Source organism: Electrophorus electricus, chromosome 13 (assembly GCF_041902795.1).
Source record: "Electrophorus electricus isolate QZ-2024a chromosome 13, ASM4190279v1, whole genome shotgun sequence".
NCBI lineage: Eukaryota > Metazoa > Chordata > Actinopteri > Gymnotiformes > Gymnotidae > Electrophorus > Electrophorus electricus.
Genome location: NC_137509.1, coordinates 20,745,574 through 20,760,520, shown reverse-complemented (window position 1 = coordinate 20,760,520; position 14,947 = coordinate 20,745,574). Strand labels below are relative to the sequence as shown.

General features: G+C 36.0%; 11 pseudogenes; all 11 read right to left on the bottom strand.

Moving 5' to 3' along the window:
* Nucleotides 1–434: 434 nt before the first annotated feature.
* Nucleotides 435–553, bottom strand: LOC145648693 (5S ribosomal RNA; annotated as a pseudogene).
* Nucleotides 554–1,658: 1,105 nt separating this feature from the next.
* Nucleotides 1,659–1,777, bottom strand: LOC145647883 (5S ribosomal RNA; annotated as a pseudogene).
* A 1,105-nt stretch (nucleotides 1,778–2,882) lies between these two features.
* Nucleotides 2,883–3,001, bottom strand: LOC145646623 (5S ribosomal RNA; annotated as a pseudogene).
* Nucleotides 3,002–4,106: 1,105 nt separating this feature from the next.
* On the bottom strand, nucleotides 4,107–4,225 carry LOC145647882 (5S ribosomal RNA; annotated as a pseudogene).
* A 1,543-nt stretch (nucleotides 4,226–5,768) lies between these two features.
* On the bottom strand, nucleotides 5,769–5,887 carry LOC145646622 (5S ribosomal RNA; annotated as a pseudogene).
* A 1,105-nt stretch (nucleotides 5,888–6,992) lies between these two features.
* Nucleotides 6,993–7,111, bottom strand: LOC145647881 (5S ribosomal RNA; annotated as a pseudogene).
* A 1,544-nt stretch (nucleotides 7,112–8,655) lies between these two features.
* LOC145649026 (5S ribosomal RNA) lies at nucleotides 8,656–8,774 on the bottom strand (annotated as a pseudogene).
* Nucleotides 8,775–10,425: 1,651 nt separating this feature from the next.
* Nucleotides 10,426–10,544, bottom strand: LOC145646621 (5S ribosomal RNA; annotated as a pseudogene).
* Nucleotides 10,545–11,209: 665 nt separating this feature from the next.
* On the bottom strand, nucleotides 11,210–11,328 carry LOC145646620 (5S ribosomal RNA; annotated as a pseudogene).
* Nucleotides 11,329–13,750: 2,422 nt separating this feature from the next.
* On the bottom strand, nucleotides 13,751–13,869 carry LOC145646619 (5S ribosomal RNA; annotated as a pseudogene).
* A 667-nt stretch (nucleotides 13,870–14,536) lies between these two features.
* Nucleotides 14,537–14,655, bottom strand: LOC145646617 (5S ribosomal RNA; annotated as a pseudogene).
* Nucleotides 14,656–14,947: the final 292 nt, after the last annotated feature.

Here is a 14,947-nt window from a genome sequence, read left to right as displayed (position 1 = left end):
TACAGGACCTGCTATTCCCTGGTACTAAAATATTTCTATTTAATCTGTACACTTCACATACAAGCTTGTCAGTTGCAGATTAAAGTAAAGTGATGCAACAAAAACTTACAGCATCTGCTATTCCCAGGTGCTAACAGATAGTTTTTTTAATTAATCACTGCATTTCACATCCTAGCATGTCATCTTGACAGTAAATTAAAGTGATGCAAGAGAAGCTTACAGCATCTCGTAGTCCAATGTGCTAACATATAGTTTTGTGATGAATCACTGCACTTCACATTCAGGCATGTGAGTTGGAGAGTAAATGAAAGTGATGCAAAAAAAACTTACAGCATCTGCTATTCCCAGGTGCTAACAGATAGTTTTTTTTATTAATCACTGCACTTCACATTTGAGCATGTCAGCTTGAAAGTAAATTAAAGTGATGCAAGAAAAGCTTACAGCACCTGGTATTCCTAGGTAGGGTCCCACCGCAGTACTATTCAGGCCCAAACTTGCTTAGCTTCCAAGGTCAGATGAGATTGGGCGTTCTCAAGCTGGTGTGGCCGTAACCCTTAAACACTTACTCAAATTGCCTAATCATAGCAAATATGATCAAAGACCAATCTGACAATTTTTTTTATTAATCCCTGCACTTGACATTCTAGAATGTTATCTTGAATGTAATTAAATGATGCAATAAAAGCTTACAATACGGAGCTGGTATACGGAGGCACTAATTATTCACTGCACTTCAAATTTGAACATGATAGCTTGAACATAAATTAAAGGGATGCAAACAATCTTACAGCACCTGCTATTCCCTGGTACTAAAATATTTCTATTTAATCTGTACACTTCACATACAAGCTTGTCAGTTGCAGATTAAAGTAAAGTGATGCAACAAAAACTTACAGCATCTGCTATTCCCAGGTGCTAACAGATAGTTTTTTTAATTAATCACTGCATTTCACATCCTAGCATGTCATCTTGACAGTAAATTAAAGTGATGCAAGAGAAGCTTACAGCATCTCGTAGTCCAATGTGCTAACATATAGTTTTTTGATGAATCACTGCACTTCACATTCAGGCATGTGAGTTGGAGAGTAAATGAAAGTGATGCAAAAAAAACTTACAGCATCTGCTATTCCCAGGTGCTAACAGATAGTTTGAGTTAATTATTCACTGCACTTCAAATTTAGACATGATAGCTTGAACATAAATTAAAGGGATGCAATACAATCTTACAGCACCTGCTATTCCCTGGTACTAAAATATTTCTATTTAATCTGTACACTTCACATACAAGCTTGTCAGTTGCAGATTAAAGTAAAGTGATGCAACAAAAACTTACAGCATTTGCTATTCCCAGGTGCTAACAGATAGTTTTTTTAATTAATCACTGCACTTCACATCCTAGCATGTCATCTTGAAAGTAAATTAAAGTGATGCAAGAGAAGATTACAGCATCTCGTAGTCCAAGGTGCTAACAGATAGATTTTTGAGGAATCACTGCACTTCACATTCAGGCATGTGAGTTGGAGAGTAAATGAAAGTGATGCAAAAAAAACTTACAGCATCTGCTATTCCCAGGTGCTAACAGATAGTTTTTTTTATTAATCACTGCACTTCACATTTGAGCATGTCAGCTTGAAAGTAAATTAAAGTGATGCAAGAAAAGCTTACAGCACCTGGTATTCCTAGGTAGGGTCCCACCTCAGTACTATTCAGGCCCAAACTTGCTTAGCTTCCAAGGTCAGATGAGATTGGGCATTCTCAAGCTGGTGTGGCCGTAAGCCTTAAACACTTACTCAAATTGCCTAATCATAGCAAATATGATCAAAGACCAATCTGACAATTTTTTTTATTAATCCCTGCACTTGACATTCTAGAATGTTATCTTGAATGTAATTAAATGATGCAATAAAAGCTTACAATACGGAGCTGGTATACGGAGGCACTAATTATTCACTGCACTTCAAATTTGAACATGATAGCTTGAACATAAATTAAAGGGATGCAAACAATCTTACAGCACCTGCTATTCCCTGGTACTAAAATATTTCTATTTAATCTGTACACTTCACATACAAGCTTGTCAGTTGCAGATTAAAGTAAAGTGATGCAACAAAAACTTACAGCATCTGCTATTCCCAGGTGCTAACAGATAGTTTTTTTAATTAATCACTGCATTTCACATCCTAGCATGTCATCTTGACAGTAAATTAAAGTGATGCAAGAGAAGCTTACAGCATCTCGTAGTCCAATGTGCTAACATATAGTTTTTTGATGAATCACTGCACTTCACATTCAGGCATGTGAGTTGGAGAGTAAATGAAAGTGATGCAAAAAAAACTTACAGCATCTGCTATTCCCAGGTGCTAACAGATAGTTTGAGTTAATTATTCACTGCACTTCAAATTTAGACATGATAGCTTGAACATAAATTAAAGGGATGCAATACAATCTTACAGCACCTGCTATTCCCTGGTACTAAAATATTTCTATTTAATCTGTACACTTCACATACAAGCTTGTCAGTTGCAGATTAAAGTAAAGTGATGCAACAAAAATTTACAGCATTTGCTATTCCCAGGTGCTAACAGATAGTTTTTTTAATTAATCACTGCACTTCACATCCTAGCATGTCATCTTGAAAGTAAATTAAAGTGATGCAAGAGAAGCTTACAGCATCTCGTAGTCCAAGGTGCTAACAGATAGATTTTTGAGGAATCACTGCACTTCACTTTCAGGCATGTGAGTTGGAGAGTAAATGAAAGTGATGCAAAAAAAACTTACAGCATCTGCTATTCCCAGGTGCTAACAGATAGTTTTTTTTATTAATCACTGCACTTCACATTTGAGCATGTCAGCTTGAAAGTAAATTAAAGTGATGCAAGAAAAGCTTACAGCACCTGGTATTCCTAGGTAGGGTCCCACCTCAGTACTATTCAGGCCCAAACTTGCTTAGCTTCCAAGGTCAGATGAGATTGGGCGTTCTCAAGCTGGTGTGGCCGTAAGCCTTAAACACTTACTCAAATTGCCTAATCATAGCAAATATGATCAAAGACCAATCTGACAATTTTTTTTATTAATCCCTGCACTTGACATTCTAGAATGTTATCTTGAATGTAATTAAATGATGCAATAAAAGCTTACAATACGGAGCTGGTATACGGAGGCACTAATTATTCACTGCACTTCAAATTTGAACATGATAGCTTGAACATAAATTAAAGGGATGCAAACAATCTTACAGCACCTGCTATTCCCTGGTACTAAAATATTTCTATTTAATCTGTACACTTCACATACAAGCTTGTCAGTTGCAGATTAAAGTAAAGTGATGCAACAAAAACTTACAGCATCTGCTATTCCCAGGTGCTAACAGATAGTTTTTTTAATTAATCACTGCATTTCACATCCTAGCATGTCATCTTGACAGTAAATTAAAGTGATGCAAGAGAAGCTTACAGCATCTCGTAGTCCAATGTGCTAACATATAGTTTTTTGATGAATCACTGCACTTCACATTCAGGCATGTGAGTTGGAGAGTAAATGAAAGTGATGCAAAAAAAACTTACAGCATCTGCTATTCCCAGGTGCTAACAGATAGTTTGAGTTAATTATTCACTGCACTTCAAATTTAGACATGATAGCTTGAACATAAATTAAAGGGATGCAATACAATCTTACAGCACCTGCTATTCCCTGGTACTAAAATATTTCTATTTAATCTGTACACTTCACATACAAGCTTGTCAGTTGCAGATTAAAGTAAAGTGATGCAACAAAAACTTACAGCATTTGCTATTCCCAGGTGCTAACAGATAGTTTTTTTAATTAATCACTGCACTTCACATCCTAGCATGTCATCTTGAAAGTAAATTAAAGTGATGCAAGAGAAGATTACAGCATCTCGTAGTCCAAGGTGCTAACAGATAGATTTTTGAGGAATCACTGCACTTCACATTCAGGCATGTGAGTTGGAGAGTAAATGAAAGTGATGCAAAAAAAACTTACAGCATCTGCTATTCCCAGGTGCTAACAGATAGTTTTTTTTATTAATCACTGCACTTCACATTTGAGCATGTCAGCTTGAAAGTAAATTAAAGTGATGCAAGAAAAGCTTACAGCACCTGGTATTCCTAGGTAGGGTCCCACCTCAGTACTATTCAGGCCCAAACTTGCTTAGCTTCCAAGGTCAGATGAGATTGGGCATTCTCAAGCTGGTGTGGCCGTAAGCCTTAAACACTTACTCAAATTGCCTAATCATAGCAAATATGATCAAAGACCAATCTGACAATTTTTTTTATTAATCCCTGCACTTGACATTCTAGAATGTTATCTTGAATGTAATTAAATGATGCAATAAAAGCTTACAATACGGAGCTGGTATACGGAGGCACTAATTATTCACTGCACTTCAAATTTGAACATGATAGCTTGAACATAAATTAAAGGGATGCAAACAATCTTACAGCACCTGCTATTCCCTGGTACTAAAATATTTCTATTTAATCTGTACACTTCACATACAAGCTTGTCAGTTGCAGATTAAAGTAAAGTGATGCAACAAAAACTTACAGCATCTGCTATTCCCAGGTGCTAACAGATAGTTTTTTTAATTAATCACTGCATTTCACATCCTAGCATGTCATCTTGACAGTAAATTAAAGTGATGCAAGAGAAGCTTACAGCATCTCGTAGTCCAATGTGCTAACATATAGTTTTTTGATGAATCACTGCACTTCACATTCAGGCATGTGAGTTGGAGAGTAAATGAAAGTGATGCAAAAAAAACTTACAGCATCTGCTATTCCCAGGTGCTAACAGATAGTTTGAGTTAATTATTCACTGCACTTCAAATTTGAACATGATAGCTTGAACATAAATTAAAGGGATGCAAACAATCTTACAGCACCTGCTATTCCCTGGTACTAAAATATTTCTATTTAATCTGTACACTTCACATACAAGCTTGTCAGTTGCAGATTAAAGTAAAGTGATGCAACAAAAACTTACAGCATCTGCTATTCCCAGGTGCTAACAGATAGTTTTTTTAATTAATCACTGCATTTCACATCCTAGCATGTCATCTTGACAGTAAATTAAAGTGATGCAAGAGAAGCTTACAGCATCTCGTAGTCCAATGTGCTAACATATAGTTTTTTGATGAATCACTGCACTTCACATTCAGGCATGTGAGTTGGAGAGTAAATGAAAGTGATGCAAAAAAAACTTACAGCATCTGCTATTCCCAGGTGCTAACAGATAGTTTGAGTTAATTATTCACTGCACTTCAAATTTAGACATGATAGCTTGAACATAAATTAAAGGGATGCAATACAATCTTACAGCACCTGCTATTCCCTGGTACTAAAATATTTCTATTTAATCTGTACACTTCACATACAAGCTTGTCAGTTGCAGATTAAAGTAAAGTGATGCAACAAAAATTTACAGCATTTGCTATTCCCAGGTGCTAACAGATAGTTTTTTTAATTAATCACTGCACTTCACATCCTAGCATGTCATCTTGAAAGTAAATTAAAGTGATGCAAGAGAAGCTTACAGCATCTCGTAGTCCAAGGTGCTAACAGATAGATTTTTGAGGAATCACTGCACTTCACTTTCAGGCATGTGAGTTGGAGAGTAAATGAAAGTGATGCAAAAAAAACTTACAGCATCTGCTATTCCCAGGTGCTAACAGATAGTTTTTTTTATTAATCACTGCACTTCACATTTGAGCATGTCAGCTTGAAAGTAAATTAAAGTGATGCAAGAAAAGCTTACAGCACCTGGTATTCCTAGGTAGGGTCCCACCTCAGTACTATTCAGGCCCAAACTTGCTTAGCTTCCAAGGTCAGATGAGATTGGGCGTTCTCAAGCTGGTGTGGCCGTAAGCCTTAAACACTTACTCAAATTGCCTAATCATAGCAAATATGATCAAAGACCAATCTGACAATTTTTTTTATTAATCCCTGCACTTGACATTCTAGAATGTTATCTTGAATGTAATTAAATGATGCAATAAAAGCTTACAATACGGAGCTGGTATACGGAGGCACTAATTATTCACTGCACTTCAAATTTGAACATGATAGCTTGAACATAAATTAAAGGGATGCAAACAATCTTACAGCACCTGCTATTCCCTGGTACTAAAATATTTCTATTTAATCTGTACACTTCACATACAAGCTTGTCAGTTGCAGATTAAAGTAAAGTGATGCAACAAAAACTTACAGCATCTGCTATTCCCAGGTGCTAACAGATAGTTTTTTTAATTAATCACTGCATTTCACATCCTAGCATGTCATCTTGACAGTAAATTAAAGTGATGCAAGAGAAGCTTACAGCATCTCGTAGTCCAATGTGCTAACATATAGTTTTTTGATGAATCACTGCACTTCACATTCAGGCATGTGAGTTGGAGAGTAAATGAAAGTGATGCAAAAAAAACTTACAGCATCTGCTATTCCCAGGTGCTAACAGATAGTTTGAGTTAATTATTCACTGCACTTCAAATTTAGACATGATAGCTTGAACATAAATTAAAGGGATGCAATACAATCTTACAGCACCTGCTATTCCCTGGTACTAAAATATTTCTATTTAATCTGTACACTTCACATACAAGCTTGTCAGTTGCAGATTAAAGTAAAGTGATGCAACAAAAACTTACAGCATTTGCTATTCCCAGGTGCTAACAGATAGTTTTTTTAATTAATCACTGCACTTCACATCCTAGCATGTCATCTTGAAAGTAAATTAAAGTGATGCAAGAGAAGATTACAGCATCTCGTAGTCCAAGGTGCTAACAGATAGATTTTTGAGGAATCACTGCACTTCACATTCAGGCATGTGAGTTGGAGAGTAAATGAAAGTGATGCAAAAAAAACTTACAGCATCTGCTATTCCCAGGTGCTAACAGATAGTTTTTTTTATTAATCACTGCACTTCACATTTGAGCATGTCAGCTTGAAAGTAAATTAAAGTGATGCAAGAAAAGCTTACAGCACCTGGTATTCCTAGGTAGGGTCCCACCTCAGTACTATTCAGGCCCAAACTTGCTTAGCTTCCAAGGTCAGATGAGATTGGGCATTCTCAAGCTGGTGTGGCCGTAAGCCTTAAACACTTACTCAAATTGCCTAATCATAGCAAATATGATCAAAGACCAATCTGACAATTTTTTTTATTAATCCCTGCACTTGACATTCTAGAATGTTATCTTGAATGTAATTAAATGATGCAATAAAAGCTTACAATACGGAGCTGGTATACGGAGGCACTAATTATTCACTGCACTTCAAATTTGAACATGATAGCTTGAACATAAATTAAAGGGATGCAAACAATCTTACAGCACCTGCTATTCCCTGGTACTAAAATATTTCTATTTAATCTGTACACTTCACATACAAGCTTGTCAGTTGCAGATTAAAGTAAAGTGATGCAACAAAAACTTACAGCATCTGCTATTCCCAGGTGCTAACAGATAGTTTTTTTAATTAATCACTGCATTTCACATCCTAGCATGTCATCTTGACAGTAAATTAAAGTGATGCAAGAGAAGCTTACAGCATCTCGTAGTCCAATGTGCTAACATATAGTTTTTTGATGAATCACTGCACTTCACATTCAGGCATGTGAGTTGGAGAGTAAATGAAAGTGATGCAAAAAAAACTTACAGCATCTGCTATTCCCAGGTGCTAACAGATAGTTTGAGTTAATTATTCACTGCACTTCAAATTTGAACATGATAGCTTGAACATAAATTAAAGGGATGCAAACAATCTTACAGCACCTGCTATTCCCTGGTACTAAAATATTTCTATTTAATCTGTACACTTCACATACAAGCTTGTCAGTTGCAGATTAAAGTAAAGTGATGCAACAAAAACTTACAGCATCTGCTATTCCCAGGTGCTAACAGATAGTTTTTTTAATTAATCACTGCATTTCACATCCTAGCATGTCATCTTGACAGTAAATTAAAGTGATGCAAGAGAAGCTTACAGCATCTCGTAGTCCAATGTGCTAACATATAGTTTTGTGATGAATCACTGCACTTCACATTCAGGCATGTGAGTTGGAGAGTAAATGAAAGTGATGCAAAAAAAAACTTACAGCATCTGCTATTCCCAGGTGCTAACAGATAGTTTGAGTTAATTATTCATTGCACTTCAAATTTGAACATGATAGCTTGAACATAAATTAAAGGGATGCAATACAATCTTACAGCACCTGCTATTCCCTGGTACTAAAATATTTCTATTTAATCTGTACACTTCACATACAAGCTTGTCAGTTGCAGATTAAAGTAAAGTGATGCAACAAAAACTTACAGCATTTGCTATTCCCAGGTGCTAACAGATAGTTTTTTTAATTAATCACTGCACTTCACATCCTAGCATGTCATCTTGAAAGTAAATTAAAGTGATGCAAGAGAAGCTTACAGCATCTCGTAGTCCAAGGTGCTAACAGATAGATTTTTGAGGAATCACTGCACTTCACATTCAGGCATGTGAGTTGGAGAGTAAATGAAAGTGATGCAAAAAAAACTTACAGCATCTGCTATTCCCAGGTGCTAACAGATAGTTTTTTTTATTAATCACTGCACTTCACATTTGAGCATGTCAGCATGAAAGTAAATTAAAGTGATGCAAGAAAAGCTTACAGCACCTGGTATTCCTAGGTAGGGTCCCACCTCAGTACTATTCAGGCCCAAACTTGCTTAGCTTCCAAGGTCAGATGAGATTGGGCGTTCTCAAGCTGGTGTGGACGTAAGCCTTAAACACTTACTCAAATTGCCTAATCATAGCAAATATGATCAAAGACCAATCTGACAATTTTTTTTATTAATCCCTGCACTTGACATTCTAGAATGTTATCTTGAATGTAATTAAATGATGCAATAAAAGCTTACAATACGGAGCTGGTATACTGAGGCACTAATTATTCACTGCACTTCAAATTTGAACATGATAGATTGAACATAAATTAAAGGGATGCAAACAATCTTACAGCACCTGCTATTCCCTGGTACTAAAATATTTCTATTTAATCTGTACACTTCACATACAAGCTTGTCAGTTGCAGATTAAAGTAAAGTGATGCAACAAAAACTTACAGCACCTGCTATTCCCTGGTACTAAAATATTTCTATTTAATCTGTAAACTTCACATACAAGCTTGTCAGTTGCAGATTAAAGTAAAGTGATGCAACAAAAACTTACAGCATCTGCTATTCCCAGGTGCTAACAGATAGTTTTTTTAATTAATCACTGCATTTCACATCCTAGCATGTCATCTTGACAGTAAATTAAAGTGATGCAAGAGAAGCTTACAGCATCTCGTAGTCCAATGTGCTAACATATAGTTTTGTGATGAATCACTGCACTTCACATTCAGGCATGTGAGTTGGAGAGTAAATGAAAGTGATGCAAAAAAAAACTTACAGCATCTGCTATTCCCAGGTGCTAACAGATAGTTTGAGTTAATTATTCATTGCACTTCAAATTTGAACATGATAGCTTGAACATAAATTAAAGGGATGCAATACAATCTTACAGCACCTGCTATTCCCTGGTACTAAAATATTTCTATTTAATCTGTACACTTCACATACAAGCTTGTCAGTTGCAGATTAAAGTAAAGTGATGCAACAAAAACTTACAGCATCTGCTATTCCCAGGTGCTAACAGATAGTTTTTTTAATTAATCACTGCATTTCACATCCTAGCATGTCATCTTGACAGTAAATTAAAGTGATGCAAGAGAAGCTTACAGCATCTCGTAGTCCAATGTGCTAACATATAGTTTTTTGATGAATCACTGCACTTCACATTCAGGCATGTGAGTTGGAGAGTAAATGAAAGTGATGCAAAAAAAACTTACAGCATCTGCTATTCCCAGGTGCTAACAGATAGTTTGAGTTAATTATTCACTGCACTTCAAATTTGAACATGATAGCTTGAACATAAATTAAAGGGATGCAATACAATCTTACAGCACCTGCTATTCCCTGGTACTAAAATATTTCTATTTAATCTGTACACTTCACATACAAGCTTGTCAGTTGCAGATTAAAGTAAAGTGATGCAACAAAAACTTACAGCATTTGCTATTCCCAGGTGCTAACAGATAGTTTTTTTAATTAATCACTGCACTTCACATCCTAGCATGTCATCTTGAAAGTAAATTAAAGTGATGCAAGAGAAGCTTACAGCATCTCGTAGTCCAAGGTGCTAACAGATAGATTTTTGAGGAATCACTGCACTTCACATTCAGGCATGTGAGTTGGAGAGTAAATGAAAGTGATGCAAAAAAAACTTACAGCATCTGCTATTCCCAGGTGCTAACAGATAGTTTTTTTTATTAATCACTGCACTTCACATTTGAGCATGTCAGCTTGAAAGTAAATTAAAGTGATGCAAGAAAAGCTTACAGCACCTGGTATTCCTAGGTAGGGTCCCACCTCAGTACTATTCAGGCCCAAACTTGCTTAGCTTCCAAGGTCAGATGAGATTGGGCGTTCTCAAGCTGGTGTGGCCGTAAGCCTTAAACACTTACTCAAATTGCCTAATCATAGCAAATATGATCAAAGACCAATCTGACAATTTTTTTTATTAATCCCTGCACTTGACATTCTAGAATGTTATCTTGAATGTAATTAAATGATGCAATAAAAGCTTACAATACGGAGCTGGTATACTGAGGCACTAATTATTCACTGCACTTCAAATTTGAACATGATAGATTGAACATAAATTAAAGGGATGCAAACAATCTTACAGCACCTGCTATTCCCTGGTACTAAAATATTTCTATTTAATCTGTACACTTCACATACAAGCTTGTCAGTTGCAGATTAAAGTAAAGTGATGCAACAAAAACTTACAGCATTTGCTATTCCCAGGTGCTAACAGATAGTTTTTTTAATTAATCACTGCACTTCACATCCTAGCATGTCATCTTGAAAGTAAATTAAAGTGATGCAAGAGAAGCTTACAGCATCTCGAAGTCCAAGGTGCTAACAGATAGATTTTTGAGGAATCACTGCACTTCACATTCAGGCATGTGAGTTGGAGAGTAAATGAAAGTGATGCAAAAAAAACTTACAGCATCTGCTATTCCCAGGTGCTAACAGATAGTTTTTTTATTAATCACTGCACTTCACATTTGAGCATGTCAGCTTGAAAGTAAATTAAAGTGATGCAAGAAAAGCTTACAGCACCTGGTATTCCTAGGTAGGGTCCCACCTCAGTACTATTCAGGCCCAAACTTGCTTAGCTTCCAAGGTCAGATGAGATTGGGCGTTCTCAAGCTGGTGTGGCCGTAAGCCTTAAACACTTACTCAAATTGCCTAATCATAGCAAATATGATCAAAGACCAATCTGACAATTTTTTTTATTAATCCCTGCACTTGACATTCTAGAATGTTATCTTGAATGTAATTAAATGATGCAATAAAAGCTTACAATACGGAGCTGGTATACGGAGGCACTAATTATTCACTGCACTTCAAATTTGAACATGATAGCTTGAACATAAATTAAAGGGATGCAAACAATCTTACAGCACCTGCTATTCCCTGGTACTAAAATATTTCTATTTAATCTGTACACTTCACATACAAGCTTGTCAGTTGCAGATTAAAGTAAAGTGATGCAACAAAAACTTACAGCATCTGCTATTCCCAGGTGCTAACAGATAGTTTTTTTAATTAATCACTGCATTTCACATCCTAGCATGTCATCTTGACAGTAAATTAAAGTGATGCAAGAGAAGCTTACAGCATCTCGTAGTCCAATGTGCTAACATATAGTTTTTTGATGAATCACTGCACTTCACATTCAGGCATGTGAGTTGGAGAGTAAATGAAAGTGATGCAAAAAAAACTTACAGCATCTGCTATTCCCAGGTGCTAACAGATAGTTTGAGTTAATTATTCATTGCACTTCAAATTTGAACATGATAGCTTGAACATAAATTAAAGGGATGCAATACAATCTTACAGCACCTGCTATTCCCTGGTACTAAAATATTTCTATTTAATCTGTACACTTCACAAACAAGCTTGTCAGTTGCAGATTAAAGTAAAGTGATGCAACAAAAACTTACAGCATCTGCTATTCCCAGGTGCTAACAGATAGTTTTTTTAATTAATCACTGCATTTCACATCCTAGCATGTCATCTTGACAGTAAATTAAAGTGATGCAAGAGAAGCTTACAGCATCTCGTAGTCCAATGTGCTAACATATAGTTTTTTGATGAATCACTGCACTTCACATTCAGGCATGTGAGTTGGAGAGTAAATGAAAGTGATGCAAAAAAAACTTACAGCATCTGCTATTCCCAGGTGCTAACAGATAGTTTGAGTTAATTATTCACTGCACTTCAAATTTGAACATGATAGCTTGAACATAAATTAAAGGGATGCAATACAATCTTACAGCACCTGCTATTCCCTGGTACTAAAATATTTCTATTTAATCTGTACACTTCACATACAAGCTTGTCAGTTGCAGATTAAAGTAAAGTGATGCAACAAAAACTTACAGCATCTGCTATTCCCAGGTGCTAACAGATAGTTTTTTTAATTAATCACTGCATTTCACATCCTAGCATGTCATCTTGACAGTAAATTAAAGTGATGCAAGAGAAGCTTACAGCATCTCGTAGTCCAATGTGCTAACATATAGTTTTTTGATGAATCACTGCACTTCACATTCAGGCATGTGAGTTGGAGAGTAAATGAAAGTGATGCAAAAAAAACTTACAGCATCTGCTATTCCCAGGTGCTAACAGATAGTTTGAGTTAATTATTCATTGCACTTCAAATTTGAACATGATAGCTTGAACATAAATTAAAGGGATGCAATACAATCTTACAGCACCTGCTATTCCCTGGTACTAAAATATTTCTATTTAATCTGTACACTTCACAAACAAGCTTGTCAGTTGCAGATTAAAGTAAAGTGATGCAACAAAAACTTACAGCATCTGCTATTCCCAGGTGCTAACAGATAGTTTTTTTAATTAATCACTGCATTTCACATCCTAGCATGTCATCTTGACAGTAAATTAAAGTGATGCAAGAGAAGCTTACAGCATCTCGTAGTCCAATGTGCTAACATATAGTTTTGTGATGAATCACTGCACTTCACATTCAGGCATGTGAGTTGGAGAGTAAATGAAAGTGATGCAAAAAAAACTTACAGCATCTGCTATTCCCAGGTGCTAACAGATAGTTTGAGTTAATTATTCACTGCACTTCAAATTTGAACATGATAGCTTGAATATAAATTAAAGGGATGCAATACAATCTTACAGCACCTGCTATTCCCTGGTACTAAAATATTTCTATTTAATCTGTACACTTCACATACAAGCTTGTCAGTTGCAGATTAAAGTAAAGTGATGCAACAAAAACTTACAGCATTTGCTATTCCCAGGTGCTAACAGATAGTTTTTTTAATTAATCACTGCACTTCACATCCTAGCATGTCATCTTGAAAGTAAATTAAAGTGATGCAAGAGAAGCTTACAGCATCTCGTAGTCCAAGGTGCTAACAGATAGATTTTTGAGGAATCACTGCACTTCACATTCAGGCATGTGAGTTGGAGAGTAAATGAAAGTGATGCAAAAAAAACTTACAGCATCTGCTATTCCCAGGTGCTAACAGATAGTTTTTTTTATTAATCACTGCACTTCACATTTGAGCATGTCAGCTTGAAAGTAAATTAAAGTGATGCAAGAAGAGCTTACAGCACCTGGTATTCCTAGGTAGGGTCCCACCTCAGTACTATTCAGGCCCAAACTTGCTTAGCTTCCAAGGTCAGATGAGATTGGGCGTTCTCAAGCTGGTGTGGCCGTAAGCCTTAAACACTTACTCAAATTGCCTAATCATAGCAAATATGATCAAAGACCAATCTGACAATTTTTTTTATTAATCCCTGCACTTGACATTCTAGAATGTTATCTTGAATGTAATTAAATGATGCAATAAAAGCTTACAATACGGAGCTGGTATACTGAGGCACTAATTATTCACTGCACTTCAAATTTGAACATGATAGATTGAACATAAATTAAAGGGATGCAATACAATCTTACAGCACCTGCTATTCCCTGGTACTAAAATATTTCTATTTAATCTGTACACTTCACATACAAGCTTGTCAGTTGCAGATTAAAGTAAAGTGATGCAACAAAAACTTACAGCATTTGCTATTCCCAGGTGCTAACAGATAGTTTTTTTAATTAATCACTGCACTTCACATCCTAGCATGTCATCTTGAAAGTAAATTAAAGTGATGCAAGAGAAGCTTACAGCATCTCGTAGTCCAAGGTGCTAACAGATAGATTTTTGAGGAATCACTGCACTTCACATTCAGGCATGTGAGTTGGAGAGTAAATGAAAGTGATGCAAAAAAAACTTACAGCATCTGCTATTCCCAGGTGCTAACAGATAGTTTTTTTTATTAATCACTGCACTTCACATTTGAGCATGTCAGCTTGAAAGTAAATTAAAGTGATGCAAGAAGAGCTTACAGCACCTGGTATTCCTAGGTAGGGTCCCACCTCAGTACTATTCAGGCCCAAACTTGCTTAGCTTCCAAGGTCAGATGAGATTGGGCGTTCTCAAGCTGGTGTGGCCGTAAGCCTTAAACACTTACTCAAATTGCCTAATCATAGCAAATATGATCAAAGACCAATCTGACAATTTTTTTTATTAATCCCTGCACTTGACATTCTAGAATGTTATCTTGAATGTAATTAAATGATGCAATAAAAGCTTACAATACGGAGCTGGTATACTGAGGCACTAATTATTCACTGCACTTCAAATTTGAACATGATAGATTGAACATAAATTAAAGGGATGCAATACAATCTTACAGCACCTGCTATTCCCTGGTACTAAAATATTTCTATTTAATCTGTACACTTCACAT